Source organism: Patagioenas fasciata, chromosome 1, assembly GCF_037038585.1.
Source record: "Patagioenas fasciata isolate bPatFas1 chromosome 1, bPatFas1.hap1, whole genome shotgun sequence".
In the NCBI taxonomy this organism is placed as follows: Eukaryota; Metazoa; Chordata; class Aves; order Columbiformes; family Columbidae; genus Patagioenas; species Patagioenas fasciata.
In genome coordinates, this window is record NC_092520.1 from 74,137,357 (window position 1) to 74,155,899 (window position 18,543).

The 18,543-nt window shown below is 40.9% G+C and overlaps 1 protein-coding gene across 1 annotated transcript in view; it reads left to right on the forward strand.

The window, feature by feature from the left end:
- Window positions 1-18,543, forward strand: part of ATP1B1 (ATPase Na+/K+ transporting subunit beta 1) — a 408,664-nt gene that overhangs the window by 272,984 nt on the left and 117,137 nt on the right. The window lies entirely within an intron of this gene.

Sequence of the window (18,543 nt, forward strand, 5' to 3'; positions counted from 1 at the left end):
ATTAGGGTGTCTTTGTACATGACCAGTCAGTGAATTGCTTTTCTTGCCTATTTCAGTTCCACTTCTAAAATGGCCACATCTTAAATCACTCCCACCTGAGATGGCAATGGCAGTCCCAGATGTGAGAATCCTGACCCTGCAAGTCCAGAGCTTGAGTCCCAGCTGTTAATGAATTAGAATTTATGATGAGGAAGAGAAGAAGGAGCATGTTGGAGAGCTGACCTAAACAATTGACTTCAGAGAGAGCTTGCGTTTGTTTGGACTGGGTTTGCAAACTGCAGAAGTGCCTTGGGTATGGTCGCCTCATTCACTTACTGTACAGGAAACATACTATCAAAGATGCTTGATGGATAAAACTGGGGATCTATTACTTTTTGGAAAGCCAGGCCCCTTAGGATGGCACCTCTAATCAGCTAGCCAAAGTTTCTGGCAATTAATTTTATTCTTCCTTATGTAAAACTTAGCCTTCCTTTTTCAGTCAAATGCAGACTCTCAACTTATTGAGGACATAGGATCATATGTGCCCATTTGGAATCATGCCTTGGAGTCTGCTTTGATGCTTATGGAGATTATATAGATCAAGAAAAGGGTTAGTAAGTGGTGAGGACAAGGGCTGCGTACTGTGCTATGTGAATTCCAGATGTAAGCAAGACTCTGTGCCCACAGCCATTTTCTGGAGCTCAGACATCCCAGGCCTCCTCCTACACAGTGGGCATGGCATCCTGCATTGCTGGTGTCCTCCTATAGCAACAGCTTGTGATGTTTTCCTTGGTTTCTGAACATTGTGCAGACAGTTGTGTGAGGGAACATTTCCCCCAAGGGAATACCGTGATATATGTATGATACTGGGAGGGGTGCTGGCAATGTCTGTGGAGCTTTGTGATCTCAGATGATTTGAGAGAGCAGAGAATTTTGTTTTGTCCCCAAAACCAGAACAGCAAGAAGGAATTTGTAGGTATGTTATACAGCCTTTGTGGACACAGATAGCTCTTCAGACATGGTGATTCTCTAATTAAAGGCAGGGTGGTTTGAGGAATGTGTGATTCCAGCTTATTTAAAAGACTGTGAGAGAGCAAAGCTAACCATAAAAAATGCCCCAAAATATCAACATGAGCAGAACTGTTCAGGAGAGGGAGAAACCATCTAGTAGCTACTTGTGAGCAGCCACTGCACAGGTTCAAGCTGAAGGAAGTGGGTATTGGAGAAATAAATGGAAAGCCTGCAAGGGATAGCCCTGCACCTCTTGAAACTGTCAGAGTTCAATAGCAGCCTGCAAGCGCCGAATAAAGTGAGGACCTTCATTGGTTTAATACTGAATCTGTGGCATAATCCACTACCAATGACAGAAGATAACAGCTACTTGATTTACCAGAAGCAAAAAAGTGAAACCCCTCTGTGATGTTTTCACTGGGTTGAAACCGCCTTCATCAGCTATTTGAAGATGCCACTGAGAGCAAACACCAACAGACATCATCTATCTCCTGTGCTCTTCCTGTGTGAGCCAAACCAGGTGCTAGAGGGATTGCCAAGCACTCATAAGACTTAGTGTTTATAAGAAGATCGCAAGAGGCAAATGGAAGGGCTACAGAATGACAGTAACTCATAATCCAAGAAGATTCATTGTCTCCTCTTTGGAGAAATAATGTGAGAACTACTTCTCTTTGGAGGAACCACTGAAGATACATATTCACAGCCCAAATCTCCTAGTTTAGAACAGTATCAATTAACATTCTGAGAGATGCAAGTGAGAATGAGAAAGAAGAGAGTAGCTTTTCACTTGCTTTGTGTGCCGTTCAGTTGAACTGGCTAGCTGAAATAACTCAGACATATCTGAGAACCTCTTTCATTTTACCTGTTCTTTTTCAGGACAAGGGTGAGTTGTGGAGGAAATGGAACCATCTGTTAAATCATGACATCTGATAGAAAATCCAGCCTTTCTCTTGGTTTAATATCTGGGTAAAAAGTTTATTTATATGAGATGCTGGATTCCTTTGTGAGCTACTTCATCCAGCCAAACCAAGTTGGTCTTCCAACACCATGAATTTATGTCCTTACTGTGGTTTCTTGCCAGTATCCTCTCAATTGACATTGTATTTACACTAGCACTGTAAAACATTACTTCATTCAAGAGTCTGAAGTGAAGCCCTCACTCACTCATGCACTTAGTTCTTGATTGTTGCCACCTGGTGAGAATTTAGCTGATTGCCTTTCCCAGATGGGTCCCGCCATTCTGAATATAGTGAGAATTAAAGCCATTAGGGCTCCTCAGGTTCTAGTGTTGGTTTTAGTTGTCTGTAGCTAGTATAAATGCAAAATATTGCACAGTCAATTTCTTCAACTAAGACTGAAATACAAATCCTTTATTTAAAAGAGAAATGCCTTCAGCAGGCAGTGCCTTGGGTATCAGATCTTGACATCCTTGAGTCTATATAGTGGTAAGTGATCTGGATGATGGTTCACTGCATTTAAGTCTGTTTTTTCTTCTGTAAATTTGAAAGCTCTTTACAAAGTGTGTTTTCATTTTATGGAAGGCAGAAATGGAGAGGGAAAAGAGGAACACCATATTGTCTAACCTGGTGTATATCCTCATGTGAAGCTTATCTAGTTTGCTGAATCAAAGGGATGGTCCAGGGTCACTCATTGACAGAACTATGACAACTTATATAAGAATGAAATATAAAGAAGGTTTGACTCTCAGAGTGTTCTGATCTTCAGCCTGTCCTGCTTCTGAATAAACAGTTCAGAATGGAGTCAAACATATGTTTTTCTATATGTTCTAAAAGGGCTTGCTGAAGGTTAAGCTTTGCCCTGTTCATTTCAAGAGAAGCTTTGAATAAGAATTTTTTCATGCTTGAGTTCTACTGAATATGTTTAAATAACTGTTATTGCCCTGTGTCACACTGTATTCCCAAAAGGCACAGGGACTTCGCTAGCTCACAAGAACCAGAAAGCAAAACCATCTGATCTTATGAACAAAAAATTGATGAATAATAACAGCTGATGAATGTAATATGTGCTTTAACTTGTATTTAAGAATAAAGTACATCAACCTACCTGGAAGTTAAAACACTTTGTGCTCTTTACAATGAGAAATATGTGATAATTTTAGGATAACAGTTAAATAGTTTGGAAATGAGATTTCTTGTAGAAGAAGTATCCCTGTTTGGGAACACTTAGTTACTTTAGTGTTACCATGCAGACTAGGATATGGCAAAATGTTTCCCACAACAGCCAATTTCTGGTTTAAAACACAGATCTGGGTGTCAGGAGATTGTATTTCACTTTCTGACTTAGTGGGCCCTGCTTTGAAAAGGCACTTATCATACAACAGTAGGTCATCAGGGCTGTGTGAAGTGCCTTAAGATGCAAGGTTTGAAGGAGCTAATAAGTACTGCTATCTCTCTTACTATTATTGTTTCAATTTTGTTCTTTCCTCATTTGTCATTTGCTCAGATTTTATCTTCAGTCTGTGGAAACCATAAGCAGAGAATAAGGGATTGTTTTCATGGCTTTGTGGGAAGCAAGCAAAAGAGATGTGTTGGAAGGCTGAAGGAATGGTCAGCAATGAAAACAACTGGCACTGCTTTCCTCCCTAAGGGCAAAAAAATAAAAAAGCAAACAAACAAAAAGAAGTTTCTCAACTACTGCTGTGGTACCTACCAGTAGTGATATTCATTAGGGCCTCTGTACAACACCTCTAGGGTTTGAAAAAAAATAATTGCTATATGGATGTTTTCATCTTAATGGGAAGAAACCATTTCCACAAACCAAAACCACTGGACAACTGCACTGTTGCCTGCAGGTACCTCACTAAAGGTGAAGCCCACCTCTGTCTCCTGGGCATACAGGCAGCTGCTGTTCTCTCTCCTGTTCAAACAGCTTCCCAGTGCTGTGAGCTGGATCAAGGGTGACTTTAGCTCACTGGAGCAGGTTTCTCTTTCTGAACCTTGAACAAAACAGCTCTGTCTCTCTCCTGCACCCCAGCAGAAAATACATCCTGCCTTCCACATTGCCTGATACAGCACTGGAAGGGTTCTCTCAGAGGAAGTGCAAGTGATACCAGTGGAGAGGCATTTAAATTTGCCTGGGAACTTGGCTTTTTTTCTAATGAAGAATATATTGATGACTTTTGCCTACAGGGTCATGGCTGTTCAGCAATAAGAGAATGTTAAAGACTCTGGAAGTCCATTTTAGATCTGTCAAAGAATGTGAGCACTTCCGTTTATTTATTCTGCCCTTACTTCTCTTTGGTGTAGATTAGAGGTAAAAGTCCCCAGAGAATGGATTTCTCATTAAGATTCCTGATACCTCCCTGTTTGCAGAGGCTGGGATTACCACATGAAGGGCATCCTGCTATTTTTGCCTCTGGTCCAGTCCCTTTGAAGGGACCCTGGAACACTTAACAGTCGTGCAGATTTATGAGCACTGTGCAGCCTGCCAAAGCCTTTCTGAGATACTCCTGTAAACTAATTATGGGAAGCTGCCCCAGGCCTCTGTCATTAAAAATACATTCTTAGGATTTCATGAACAAAGCTTAGTTTCCTCCTTCTGTTCCTGTAGGATATGGTCTATTTCCTGACATATGTTTATCCCAAAACATCAAGTGATTGTTTCTGAGGAAAGCGAAGAACAGCGTAGCATGTCATATAGGATGAGTCACAATGTGAATCCTGAACTCCCAGTGTGATCTGAACTTCTCTGGTGCCCAAGGAAATAACTTTTTAAGATTTTTAGGGTTTTTTTTTTTTAATTCTTCATAATTACAGACTGGCTGCCATGAAATGGGGAAAAGAGAGGTTCTGCAGCTTGTCATCAAGCCTTCCTTTTCAACACTGCCTTAGCATGGCTTTTGACCAAGAGCCATTACCCATCCACTGGTTATTTGGGCACCTGAACGAAATGAGTTGATCCATCCAACTGCTTGTTCCTGGCTGGCTCTTAGGCTCTACGATATGGAGTGCCAGGAAAGGCAGACAGATATAGAATAAACAAGAATTGCTGTTGGCAGGAGTGGAGCTCTGGCTCATGTAGGCAGATAAACACAGTGTGTTTTGGCTGACTGAATCGCGTGTGTGATCCCAGGCCCCTGGAGAGCTGGATGGGCTCTGTGCCCATGGGATGTGTGTGCCTGACGCCAGCTTGGAGGTTACAAATGCAGATGTAGATGTTCTCAATGTGCACATCATAAACAATGCCCTTGGAAACACTTGTTCCCTGGCTAGGCAAGGAGCAGGGGAACTACGTGGAACAAGGAGACTAAATTCAATTAATAGTCTTACAATCTATCCCTATGGAGTGAGACTGAGGCACCTTGTGGCTCAGATGGGTGGTGAGGTTGCTACCATTTACCAGGTTATCTCGGGCCAGCTGAGCTGCCAGAACTGTGTATACTTAAGACAACCTAATATGTTAATTACTGTATTATAGCTCCAACCTCAGTGAAAGGCCTGATATATGTTAAGTCATTAACCTGAGCTGTAACTTAGACTCGCATTTGATCAGTGAGCGAGATGCATGTAGGAGCTTCAGCTTGTCGCTGCTGTTGTGTGTGGATGGTATCAACTGGGGTCCTAGTTCCTGTTAGGACCTGAACCCCTGTGTGCCTTTTAGATGGAATGTATATGTGCACAGTGCTCACTTAGATCTTGATTTTTTTAAAGGATCTTAAAATCATGGACTGATGTTCTTCTCAAGGCTTTCCGTTTGCATGTAGGTCCAACACCAGATGATCTGCTACAGCACAAGGCTTTGAACTGATCCCTGAAATTCTTCCTGCTATAAGGTTTTAAGCTGCCAAGTAAAATGCACTGGGAAAAATAATATGCAGAAGGGTGTCCATATTTTCCATCTGTAAATGCTCAAGACCAAACATTTTTGAGGAATAGACATATCTATTTTGTGATAGTGTTATTACTTAAGTTCTGATTTAAATTAGTCCCTCTCCACCCCCTCTGTTTTTTATTTCTTTTAATCTCTTACAAACAATCTAGGTTAGCTATGGAGGCTGGGCCACAGCAGGATGCTTATCATGCACTCTTCTGGTGCACAGATTTTTGTTTTTTTCCCCCCTCCTGCAAATGATAGGTCTGAAATTCTCCCACAGAATGAGATCGAAGCAGGAAGAGGACCTGAAGATCACCCTCCTCCCTCTGCCACACATGCACAGAAGAGGAAACATTGAAAAGGAGTCTTCTGTGGGGTGAAGATTTGAGGTGGCAGAAGGCCTCTTGCAAGTGCTGCTGGAGATGGCAGGAGCTGCAGAGAGGAGTCAGTGAGAAAAAGGGTATTGAGAGATAAGGTGAAGAGACGTTCAGGAAAGTACTGGTACATGTATAGACAAACTGAGGTGGGTTTGAAGAAGAATTATAGAGCTCTCTTCCATGTATCTCAGCCCCTGAAATGATGTGTAGTAGAGGAGAGCTCCTTGCTGACACAGATGGTGTTTATTCAATTTCCATTAGCTGAAGCTCTGAGTCTTGACCTGATAGTTTTCTGCTCACTCTTGGCATTGGTGTAAATGACTAAAGAAACAGGAGAGCAGAGAATCAGCCTGCGAGCCCATGCAAACACTAGAGAAGCAGCACGGCATAATCGCAAGTTTGAAGTGGGTGAGGCAGTGGTTGAGGTGTACAGGGTGGGGAGTGATGTGGTCAAGTAAAGAATTGGCGGAATTAGCTGTCTGTGCATGTGGCTATTCTGGTTATTTTTCCTTTTCTCAGCAGCATAGTTTGGATCTGAGCCCATTCCAGACAAACTGAGCTTTCCCTTTCCTTATTTCCCATAGTAAAGTTTAAATAAAATCAAATGATAAACAAACTGTGGGCTCAAACTTTCCTTTAGGACTTGGAGGAAAAACACTCTCTACTCCTTCCTCTCCCCCTTCCCCAATTTCTCACACTTTTTTAGCTTGTTCTGTGAAAGATTCTCAGGCTTTGCTCCTGAAAGCTGATGCTGGTAGATGTCCCCAGCAAGGGACTCAGTGAACAGCCACAGCAGAAGGGAACAGGACTGGGTGTACCCTTGTTATTTTTCTGAAACAAGAAAGTGCGGGAGTATGTTACTTCTGCAGTCAGGTTCACCACTGAGCGAGACAGTGCCAAACAAAAAACTCAGCTCAGAGACAAGAAAAAAATAAGGGATTTTGGGCTTTGGATTGACTGATAAATATGCTACAGGGCCCCCTTTCTGCAAGAAGCCTTTCTGATTCACCCTACCTTCCAAGTCCAACATCTGCAAATAAGCTTACACTAGATGAGGCTAAAAAGCTGCACAAAGAGCATCTTCTGTGGACTCAACAGATAGCATGACAGAGGAGTGGTTTTTGTTTTGTTGGCTGCTTTTCTAATAGAAATTCATGCAATGTGACAGTACTGCCTCCTGTTCCAGAGCCAGCACAGCAGACACCAGCTTGAAGGCCTTCCCCACCAGGCACCTTTGCACAGGATGGACATGCTTTTTCACTGTACCCTTGCCTCACAGGGTATGTGTGTGCTTGTGATCTAGCATCATCATGCTGTGTCTTCACCAGTATCAGACAAATGCATTTCAGTGCTAAAAAAGCTTATGAGCCACAGGTTCTTTCACTCCAGCCTTTTCCACTGATAGGGCACTAACTGCTTTCCGGAGACAGAAGAAAAGTTGTCTTACTAATGACTTCTTTGTGAAAACATGAGTTGATGAAACTGTCAACACTGCAGCCTCTTCCATCTACTTCCACTCCAGTAGAAACCAAAGGTAGAAACAATATATTTGGTCTCACCTAATCAATCTCTGGTAGTATGGAAAAACTCCTACTACTCTGTTGCTAATATTTAATTTGTTGTATTTCTTAGGGTACAAATGCTTTTCCTTCTTTACAAGTCTGTTCCACACCCTAACAGACCCTCTATTGGATGTACTGCACCATCAGTAAGATGTAGATGAATGTGAAAGAGTCATTATTGGAGCAACAAGAGTGATAAGATGCTTAGGAAACAGGAACTGTGAGTAGAGGCTGAGAGAATCAGTTTTGTTTAGTCTAGGAAAGAGAACATGGCAGGAGCACAGGTGGGAAATATAATAGCCTTCAAACATCTTTAAGGGTGTTACAGATAGGACAATGATTAGTTCTACAGGTCAGGATGGGGTAAGACAAGAAGAAATTGGCTCAAGTTCAGCAAAGAGTTGTGTTAGATCTTTGAGAAAGGAAGAAAAAAAAAGCCCAGAATTCTTTCTAGCTGTAACAATAGTGGAGCAAGGGCTGACTAGGGAGTTGTAGAATTAGGAGGTTCATGACAAGGCTGGATAATTGAAAAGTGGAGAAATGAGATCCCAAAATTTCACTGCATTTCTGCAGTGACCTTTGTGTATCGCTACCAATAGATACTCTGTTTAGTCCTGCCTTGTTTCAGCTGCTTCCAGTCAGCTGGTTTTTCATCTTCTCCCTTTCCTTCCCTGCCCCCTGCACTGCATTTGAGTGTTCTCATGCATTATCCTCTTGAGACATTTCATATTGCCAGATCAAAACATTGGATGGTTGTAGGTCCAAGTGGTCCTGTTTCAATAACTGTACTACATCAAATTTGAACATGTGTGGTTTTTTTTTTTTGTAGAGAAGCAAAACTCAGCATCTAGCTCTGGTTTTGTATGGCATCTAGCACAATAAGGCTCTTTTCTGTTACTGGAACCCTAAAGGATGCTACAGAAGAAACAGTACATATAATAATAAATAGTTACTCTCTTTCACAAATAACTCAGTTCTGTCTGTGGCTGCAGTTAAACATTAAAGCAAGACTGGGATGTTTGGTGTGTTGAGGTGGATGAAATATTACCTCTAATCTACGTCAAGATGATTGCAATATGGAAGGTACATTGTGTTTCAGTTGAAGGGGCCATGGTTGATTATCTGATGCTGCATGACGAGCACATTTGATGTTGTCTAAGTGTTTACCAGAGAGCAGCAGGTGAACAGCAGGACCTCATACTTTAGAAGAATTGCTGTGCTACATACTAATTTTTGCATCTTTGAACTAGTGTAACTAGTCTGTTTTGAAAGGAATTGACTGAAGACATACGATCCAACCAGACCTCATGTATCAGCTAACCTGCCCAACGAGGCAAAACCAGCACTCTGTAGGACTGTGTGAGGTCAGCCACTGACTCTGGATGAAAGAAATTGGAGTCAAAAGAAGCAGAAGTGAGGATTATATCATGTGTCCTGCTTAACTGTTCAGTGTCTTTGAGCAAACCACGATCACCCTGTGCTTGACTTCCCAGAGGCATTACTGTGCCTAATGAGGAAGAAAAGGCTGAGTCCTTCCTGTGTGTGTATAGAAGCAGGATTCTCCTGCATTAACATCCAGGTTTACAGCCCACACATCATTACGTGGCACAGCAGAAAATGCAGCCAAGGTTTCCTGTGGGGAAGCTGGCAGCCCTCAGGAACCTCCTCCGGGACCTCCTTGCTCCTAGCCTGCAGCCAGACCATGGCCTCCTTGGCAGTCTGACACTCCTTAGCATGGGATTGCAACTCTGGTGGGAGGCCTGTGGTCCTGCAGACACTGGGACTGTCCCTTCAGGGGAGCAATGTTTGGCTGGGGGGTGTGTGTGCTAAGCTCTTGAGACACCTCTATGTCAAAAAGCCAGTATCCTCAAGCTGAGGCAATTCGGAAGCTAAAGGTTGTGGGCAAACACAGCAGCTCAGCTTTGCTCCCTACTCTGTCTGTCACTACACAGCCCTCCCTGCTGTAAGTGGCTTGGGAAAGGACCTCCAGGTGTGAGTTGCACTTCATCTCCAGGGTAGCATAAAGTTAGTATAAGCCTTCATGTTACTCGACTTCTGCCAGAGAGAGTGGCAGAAGATGCGAAGATGAGGGAAACATCAGGAGCCCTACCTCAATGTATGTAGGCATTGTTTGGAGGTAATGGAAGTCAGGACTGGTGACCTACACAGAGGTTTCCATGGGGGAGTAGCTGGTACCTGGTGATGGCTGCTCCACTTGGCTTCAACTGCTTCTGTCCAAGTTGTGCCATTTTGTAAGAACAATGGTCGAGATTTGGTGGAGTGTTTGATTTTGAGGGTGATGTGTAGAAAATGTGTGGAATGTACCTCCTGGTAATTAAGTACTTTTTAAAGCATTTCAACCTGAAGGTGTGGCCTCTTTGCTCTCTCTGTTTTCCACAGTCCTCTAGAGGTATAAGCCCTTCTATGGTCCTTCCTCCTCTGCTTGCAGTTTCCTCCCACCTTTGAGGTACTTACCAGCTGCCATGCAAATATGCTGGTTTTCAGGCTTTACAGTCAGTGAGGCAATAAGAAGAAACCGGGATTTAAATTAGCCAGTTGGATATTGATGACCTTTTCCCCTAGTGTGTTTTAGACCATGCTTGCTCAAGCCATCTTGCATCAAAAGTTATTGCAGACAAGGCAAGCTTTGATGTCTCCAAAAGTGCAGAAGTGTACGTCTGCCATAATGTGGTGTCTCTCCTATTATTGCTGAGCCTGGAAGACAATACCATCTTATAAAGGGCTTTGGACTTTAAACTACAGCCCATTTATTTATTTTTCTGGAGCAGTGTCCCATAAGGAAAATCCTAGGCTGGGTTTAAAGAGCCAGACAATGGAGCAGCCGTCACATTTAGATGTTGCTTTTGAAACAATACCCTAATGCTACATCACTTTGCTCTGCTGGATTCTGCTTCTACTTGTCAATGGCAGAAATCACAAGATCAGAATTAATGAAAGGGCTTTAGTGATGTTTAGTGCAAAGCATGTTGAAAATGAAAACACTGACTGTTAAAAAAGCAGCTCTCTGGTTCCTATGTTTCTTCTTGACCAGTGGACAGAGGCATTACCTCACACTCAGTATGGAGCCAGCCAATGGATTGTGTGTCTCGGACTTTTTCAAGAAAAAGGTAACATTACACTTAGGGTAAATATTAATAGTGCCAAATGTATGTCAAAAATTTAGACCATCTATTGCCACTGAACAGGGCTTGAGACTCCCAGCATTTATAGAATAGAAAGAGAGACATGTCTAGTCTTACTGTCTGTGAAAATAACCTTAAAACATTTTTTGGAGTCTGCAGAGAGCCCAAAATAACAGCCTAAAAATGTATGACTTGCTGTATTTATACCTGACAGATTTTCAATGATAAAATGAAAAAGAAGCAGTATTTTTTACAAATATATTTTGTTGAAAAAATAGGGTTTGAAAACAGTTTTTAGTGAAAAATGTTGATACTGTTTTCTTGATGTACTTATCAAGCTCCTCCCTCCTCCTCCTGCTCCCAGTTTTTAAAAATTAAAAAATGGTAGATATAAACAGGTAAAAGCAGCTGTGTATTGCAAAGGGGTTTTGGATGAATAACCTTTTCATTTGTTAAAAACCATGATTGAAATTGGCAAATGAAAAAAAAGCTGAAAAAAAAATTGAAAAGCAAACAGTGAAATTTTTTTCTTCAAAGTGAGCTTTCAATTCTTGTTAGCTTGATTAGAGCAATTTAGATAAGTTTTATTTATGGTTTCCCTGTAATATCATCCACCTATTATGGATCGCTTAGTATTTTAGACATCTTGAAGGACTTACATGGCACTTAAGCATCTCTATTAAGCTTTCCAAATCTCAGTTGCTTTTACAATGCAGTTATGTGCAAGGATTTTGAAAACTGGAGTTGTGTGTGAATATATCTATATATATATGAATCCAAGATAGATGATAAGATACTAGACCAAAGAGAATTCTGCATTTGTTAAGTTCATGATGAATCTGTTGACAACGTTAGTGCTTTTTGGTATTCGTGGACTACTTGAGATCTTTCTGTCACATTAGATCACTGCAAAACCTGGGAATCTTGCCATGATAATTAGGGCTAGTTTGACACGGATTACAAGCATTTTTTGCTAGTAATTACAGGAACAGCACATTTGGTTAGCTGGCATTTGATGCGCATACAAGTATGGCAGGTCAAACAGGGTAACAGGAAGAACTAGGAGCAGCTCTTTCAGCCAAGTTTGCTTTTTAAAGGACCAGATCAGCAACAACAGACCAAACTAAATGTCTAAGTCTAAACCAGGCCAGCCAAGACCACCTAAGTGCTTAAATCTTTCTTACCAATTACTGCTGTTGGTTTAAGCCCTGTGATTCTTATAAGCGGGTATGAAGTTTCTGAGCCCTTGCTCTGAATATAGACCCACAGCCCTGCTTATGTGCAGCTGCTGAGATCCTTTTAAGACTTACTTTGTGCACAGGGATATTCTATTGAAATAACTGTGAAATGATGACAGAATTACAAACATAACATGCACACTCAGGGAGAAAGCAAAGGCTGTGGATCCAACTGGAGGGCTGAAATGACTGACTGTGTGGCCTTTGAAGAGCCTGTACTGCATGAGTCTCATATCTTCAAGATTTATTTGAGATACCAAGATCATAGGTCTATGTGGTCTTTTTATAGAATAATTCAAAGCCTGGAAACCTTACCTTGCGGGTAGAGATATAAGAGGCTTAATTTTAACAAAGAGAACGCGAAGAGGTGGCTTGGGCAGAGCCCAGAAGACTTCAGTGTGGTAGAAGGTTTCTGGGAACAAAGAACTCTTTTATGCAGCAGAGAGAGGCATAACAAACCTTGTGTTTGGAAGCTCCAACTCAGTTTATACAGATGGGAACTGAGGTGCAAAATTGTGGGCTTGAGGCAGGAATCACTGGCAGAAATTCTATGCCTGGTGTTACACTGCAGATCAGACTAGGTCATCACAACCAAGCACTCTTGGCTTTGAGATCTGTGTGCCTGTGATTAACGTGATTCCCACATTATATGCACACATCAGCATTGCATTTAGCCACTGAAGAAGAGAGAGAATGCATCCAATTAGCTCTGGGCTTTCTGCCTAAAAGGGTAAAATGAAGTGAGATTTTGTTTAAGGACAACCCTGATAACTCTGAAAAGCACCATGGGATTATTAGCATTTGGGCACAGTGGACAGGATTTCAAGGTCTGGCACAGAAGACCTTGCAGAAAGAACTGTTCAGTGAGCTGCACAGATGGAAGGTCTGCACCTACCTAACTGGGCTTCCCTAGTGTCCTAGAAAGCATAGGACATGCTTAGATAAGCAATCCCAGGTAGGCAGGGCTCTACTGCTTTAGAGGCAGCTGATACTAGAACCTCTTATTTCAGTAGGATCTTGCATAAATAGAAAGGAGAATATCCTCTTCTCTGAGGATGGTCTTGTTAAAAGGGGTAGTATGGATGATGGCAATGTCAGGGAACTGTATCCTCTCCAGAGCAGGCCTGGTTTAAGTGTCTTGGTTTGCTGGAAAACCCGTAAGTTCTTGTAAGAACTTGTAACGAATCACTTTCAAGTGTTCCTGACTCCCATTACAGAAAAAAATTGCATTAAAATTTAATTTTCAAAGCTAAAAAAATATGGTTTTCAAATGCAGAATGACATGTCTTTGAAAAGATAGGCAAGATACTATTTTTAAACACTGCACTCTCAAGATCTCATTGAAGTACTTTAAGGGCATCAAAATGAAATGTTTTGGTGATTCAGATATAAAATGTTTTACTAATAATTATGGTGCATGAATATTGTTTTGTCCTTTGACAGTTTATTCAGATTGGAAATATTTGAAGTTGTTCATGAGACAAGAAAAACACTTCCTATACAGTCTGAATTCCTGCTGCCATGGGGTGCTGAGGCACCTGTTGTTATCACCCATGTGTATAGGTGAGTCCTTTCAATACAGCTGTTTTGTTTTGATTTTCCATTCTTTCCAGCAGAGTGACAAGTTATCCTAGCCCAACATTTGTATTTATTGAACATTTCCTGTCATCTGCCTCCAAGTTTCTCAGTTTAAGCAGAGCACTAGTGCGTGGATAATTGGACTTGCTCATTTAGGAGTTCAGGCTGTTGTTGACTTCTCTCTTGCATCCAAACTGAGTGACAAAATGGGTTGTTTCTGACCATCATTTTTAAAGACCGTGGTTGTCTTTGTCAAGTTGTGTAACTTGGTCTTGGGGTTTGTCATTCTGTTTTCCAGCCAGCTTGAAGAGGAAGTATCATATGGAGTCATGCTTTGATCTCTCCTAGGATGGTGGGTCTGCATCTTAAGTAGCTTTTAAAGAGCCTTTTTCGTTTTCAACTTGTTGCTATTGGCAGGAAAAAAAGGGTTCAAAAGCAAGAGAATTTGTTCTCAGCTGATTTGAAAACTGAATGGCTCCCTGTTTTTTGTTTTCATTTGTTGTTTTTTTTTTTTTTTTTTCTTTTCTAAAAGTCCTTTACGTGGGATTGGTTTTTGAGGGCTTGTGATCATGCATATAATTTCCCTTCTGTCTAGCCACAGCAGTTTACCTCACTTACAAAAGAGTCTTTCAGGACCTGACCCTATGTTCAGGGCAAGTTCTGCAGTCTTTAATTGTTTAATTAGCCAGTGCTGGCTTAAAAATATTTAACAGTGCTCTTTTAAGTAAACAGGTTATTTCAGGAAGCATCCCCACAAAATATTTTCATTCCAGATTAGCTTCCTTTTTCTTTGCTACTTTACCCAGCAGAAGGAAGCAATGGCCATGATTTTTGAGGGTGATCAGCCCATCTTCAAATACTTGCAAGCAGCCCTAATCTTCACAACTAATGAAATAAAGCCTCTGCCTGAACCTTCTTATACTGAGGCTGTTTGTGCCTGGTGTGCTTTCTGCTGGGAAGGGCTGTGCGGTGGTAAAAAGAAGTAAATCCTTATATCTTCTCATTGCTTCTTTATTTGGTGGTGAGTGGGCGATCCCTTCACCTGAAGCTTTGCATGTTCTCTTTTTCTCCATAAAACTGTGGAGCTGAATGAAACCCCAACATGGGTATGAAGGTACTTCACATACAAAAACACACAGCGCACAGAATGAAGTCTGCTTGTCCTGACTTACTCCGTCAAAAAGAAGAGGATGATGAGTAAAAGTGAAAGACGGTGCTCCTACAGCTAATTAAAAGGTATCCTTTCAAATATCAGTTAACTGGGGAAGGTGGCACTGACGGAATTTGAGGTTTGGTTTTGTGTGTTGGCAGATTTGGTTTGATGAGGAGAAAACTGAGCTTCTGGGAATTTTTTCTTCTTTTAGTGACATTTAGCCACTCGTGCTACAGGAAAATGAGTTGACACTCTTTTGCCTGCTTCATAGAGTTGTCAGCTGATCTCTCCTAGTTTATTTCTGATAGAATTTCCAATATTTTTAATACTAGAACACTGGCAGCTAAAAAAAACTAAGAATAAACAGCTTCTACCCTTATCTTGATTGAAAGGGATAAACAAGAGTGAACATAAAGTACCCCAACATCAGTTTCACTGAGCCCCTCTTTAGTCTGTAGCCTGCTTTTAAAGTCAGCATTGCACTTGGCTCAAATGATGAGATATTGACATTGAATGCTACTCAGGCAGAGCCAGTGTTAATATTTTCAATGCCTTAGAAAAAAAGGAAAGAATGTAAACTAATTCTACTTCTGTTATGATTAAGTTCCTTCATAACATCTGAGCAAAATCAAAGCTGTTTGAGGACTTAGGCAGAGTATTTTTTTTCTGCTGTTTATTTGGGCCAGTGGGGGTGGGGAGAACGATTTTTTTTTTTTTTTTTTTTTAATGCCTATGGAGAGTCAGCTTCCTTTTTCTCATCTCTGTTAAAAAGTTTCAAAAAGGAGCATAAAGAAATCAGGTTGACTCCCAACAGAGTCAACAGCAGATGATGCCAAAGAATACATGTACTGTCAGTTGGTGAAATTCATTATCCCTATGTGCCAAAACAGAGACAATGGAGCAAAAAGCCACAACCTTTCAACTCCAAATAAAACACTGGAGTAAACTTGCCTGACATAACTGAGAAAATGATTGATCTAAAGAAATTATTATTTAAGAAGAAAAACCCTTCTTGTGTAGCACCAGTCTCTTGTCCTCTCCAGCATCTGGCACAGGCTAGCTAGGCAGTTTACAGGCCACTTAACTGTGTGCTATTATTTAGCTACAGAAAAGACATAATTTCTGCAGTAGCTGAGCACTTATGAACATAATGCATTAATTCTGGTAAACTCACTGCAAAGTACTGATCTGTTATTCCTATCAATTTTACAGATAAAGAAAAGGTGCAATTGTTAGTGTGGCACCTTCACTTCAGTGTTAATTTGGTCTGCCTTGTGTCCTACTCATGTCTGTAGACTGACATATTTTAATTCCAGCAGGCTCATCTGCCACATGCCTGCTCTGTAGCTAAACTAATTCTTTCATTCTGTGTTGCTAAATCAGTGCCCTTTTCAGCTCACCTGTTAGTTCACAGTGTGCTCACCCTCTATTATATTATAGCTTCTATCCATAGCAAGGTAGTGGCTCTGAAACATTAGGGACATCGTACTTCATCTGGAGAAGGTGCTGCCTGTGAAAAACTGGAAATGAAGACAGCTGACTGGGAAGTGAGCACCAGGCTGTCTGAGAACTAGACTATCCAATGAACTTTGTTTTATCAGCCTGTTGGGATAAAACAGGATAAACCAGTATCATTCCATCACCACAGCTTATTGTCCAGAATCCCTCTGTAGTTTCCAGTGACTAATCTTATGAATGACAACTCCTTTCCAAACACTCCATGAAAAAATATTGGCCCTTGTTGGGGATAAATAATGTCAGTGAGATAAAGCAATGTTAGGCAGTTCAATGCTTTGCATTCTGTAGAAGTTAATATTTCTTTCAGTTCTCTTTTTACTCCTTGAATAACAGTGTCTTCCTGGAACTGTGGATAAGAATATGAAGTCTGGAAAGATAAAGTGGTAATTCTTGTTGTCACTGGTGGGAGACAAAGAAAGTGAAAAAGATTTTGAGCTAGAACCAATGGAATATCTAGAGATTGCATGCTTCTTGTCAGAGTATGACAGCTGAACAATTCTGCGTCATGACCCAAGGTTATGCCTGGTACCAGATTAGCTGTAATTCAGCCAGGTCAATAACTGAAAAAGGTGGACTTAAAGATAAGGAATTTATCCTATTCAGTTTCCCAGTGCTGGCAAAAACCTCGTGCTGCTGCAGCTGAGGAAATCTAATAATAAACAGATATGTTAAACAGAGACGAAAACAAAAAAAGAGCTATGTATTTATGATGAAGAAGTGAGGCATTAAGAAGACATTTCTCAATGGACGAAACATGCTGGTAGTTTTCACTGTTGTTCTCCCCAGTTAAACAAGACTTCTGTAAGTAAAGAAATTGTACTAAAAAATGCCTTTATCTACATTCCTAACTCCTTCAATGGCAACCTATGTCCAATGATTCACCAACCCTAGCTCTGCAGAGAGACAAAGGCAGTAATGATGTGAGGAAATAATTTTATTTTAGCTGTTTTTAAGCTGTTGCATTTCATATTCACTATGTTCTACCCAGTTTCTCTGTTACTCTGGGAAAGGGAGATCTCATTTCCCCACCCTGGACATCAGAGCCTAATCTGTTCTTTTTGTTTAACTACTCTCTTAGTTCACCAGCCAATTTCTTATTCACCAAATCCTCATTTTAAAATCTCACTTTTAGACTCTAGGCATTTTTGTTGCCAACCTCAAGAATCTACCTACTTGGCTTTGCTATAGGCTTGTGTCAGCTCAGACAAGTTGCACTTGGCTAGACAGTGGTGTCCTTGCCTGTGGTTAGCAGAGCCTTGCTACTCTGCTCTGTGGAGGAGGTGTTAGATACCTGTGGTAAAAGCTGTTGAATTGATATAAAAATCTTGTGTGTGATAAGAATCTTCCCCACCAGGATGATGATCTTTTCCTTCCTTCCTTTGCTGAGCATGTTAAACCCTACAGAAGAAAACCTGTCTGTACATGCTAAACACGCCTGAGTATTTATAGGCTTTTCTGTGGTACCCTGAGTCAACAGTGTTGTGAAAGAACCTGTCAGAAGGTAGATAAAGTATTTCTGAGAAGCTGTAGATAATTTTTTGGGTTTGTTTTAAAAGCCAGAGGGAATGACAAAAATTTTGCCAAGGAACAATTTTTTTAAAATGTTTAGTCCGATGATTTGCTAGTTCCTACACATACTTTTTAAAATCTGTCTTCTGTGTAATAGAAATAACTGCACTGTACTGAGGTGAATATTTATAGAAAAGCCAAGTCCTGCTCCTAGGCTTTGTTTTTGTTTCTCTTTTTTAAAGCTTGACATTTATATCATCTAACCATAGAATAGTTTTGGTTGCAAAACTGAGGTTGACCCAAGTCCTGAGGGCCTACCACAAGAAAGATGACTTCTCCACTGGTTAAAAAAACATCAATACCAACTTTTCTACTGGATGTGCTGGGAATTATCTTACTGAATAAACCAATTTTTCTAAAGAGGGGACAGCTTTGTGGCATAATTTTGCTGACTACGTTGAACTTATTCCTTGGAAGGATTCTGACCCTCACCTCTTGTTTTTGCTATTATAAAATCTTCTGCTTTTTAATGGATAATTGAATCTTGATTAGTTTCTTCTGAATGATCTTGCTCAGAGATAAGACTGCAATAGGATTCTCTGCATGGCAACAAATTGCAAAGAATGCATCACTGAAGTATTT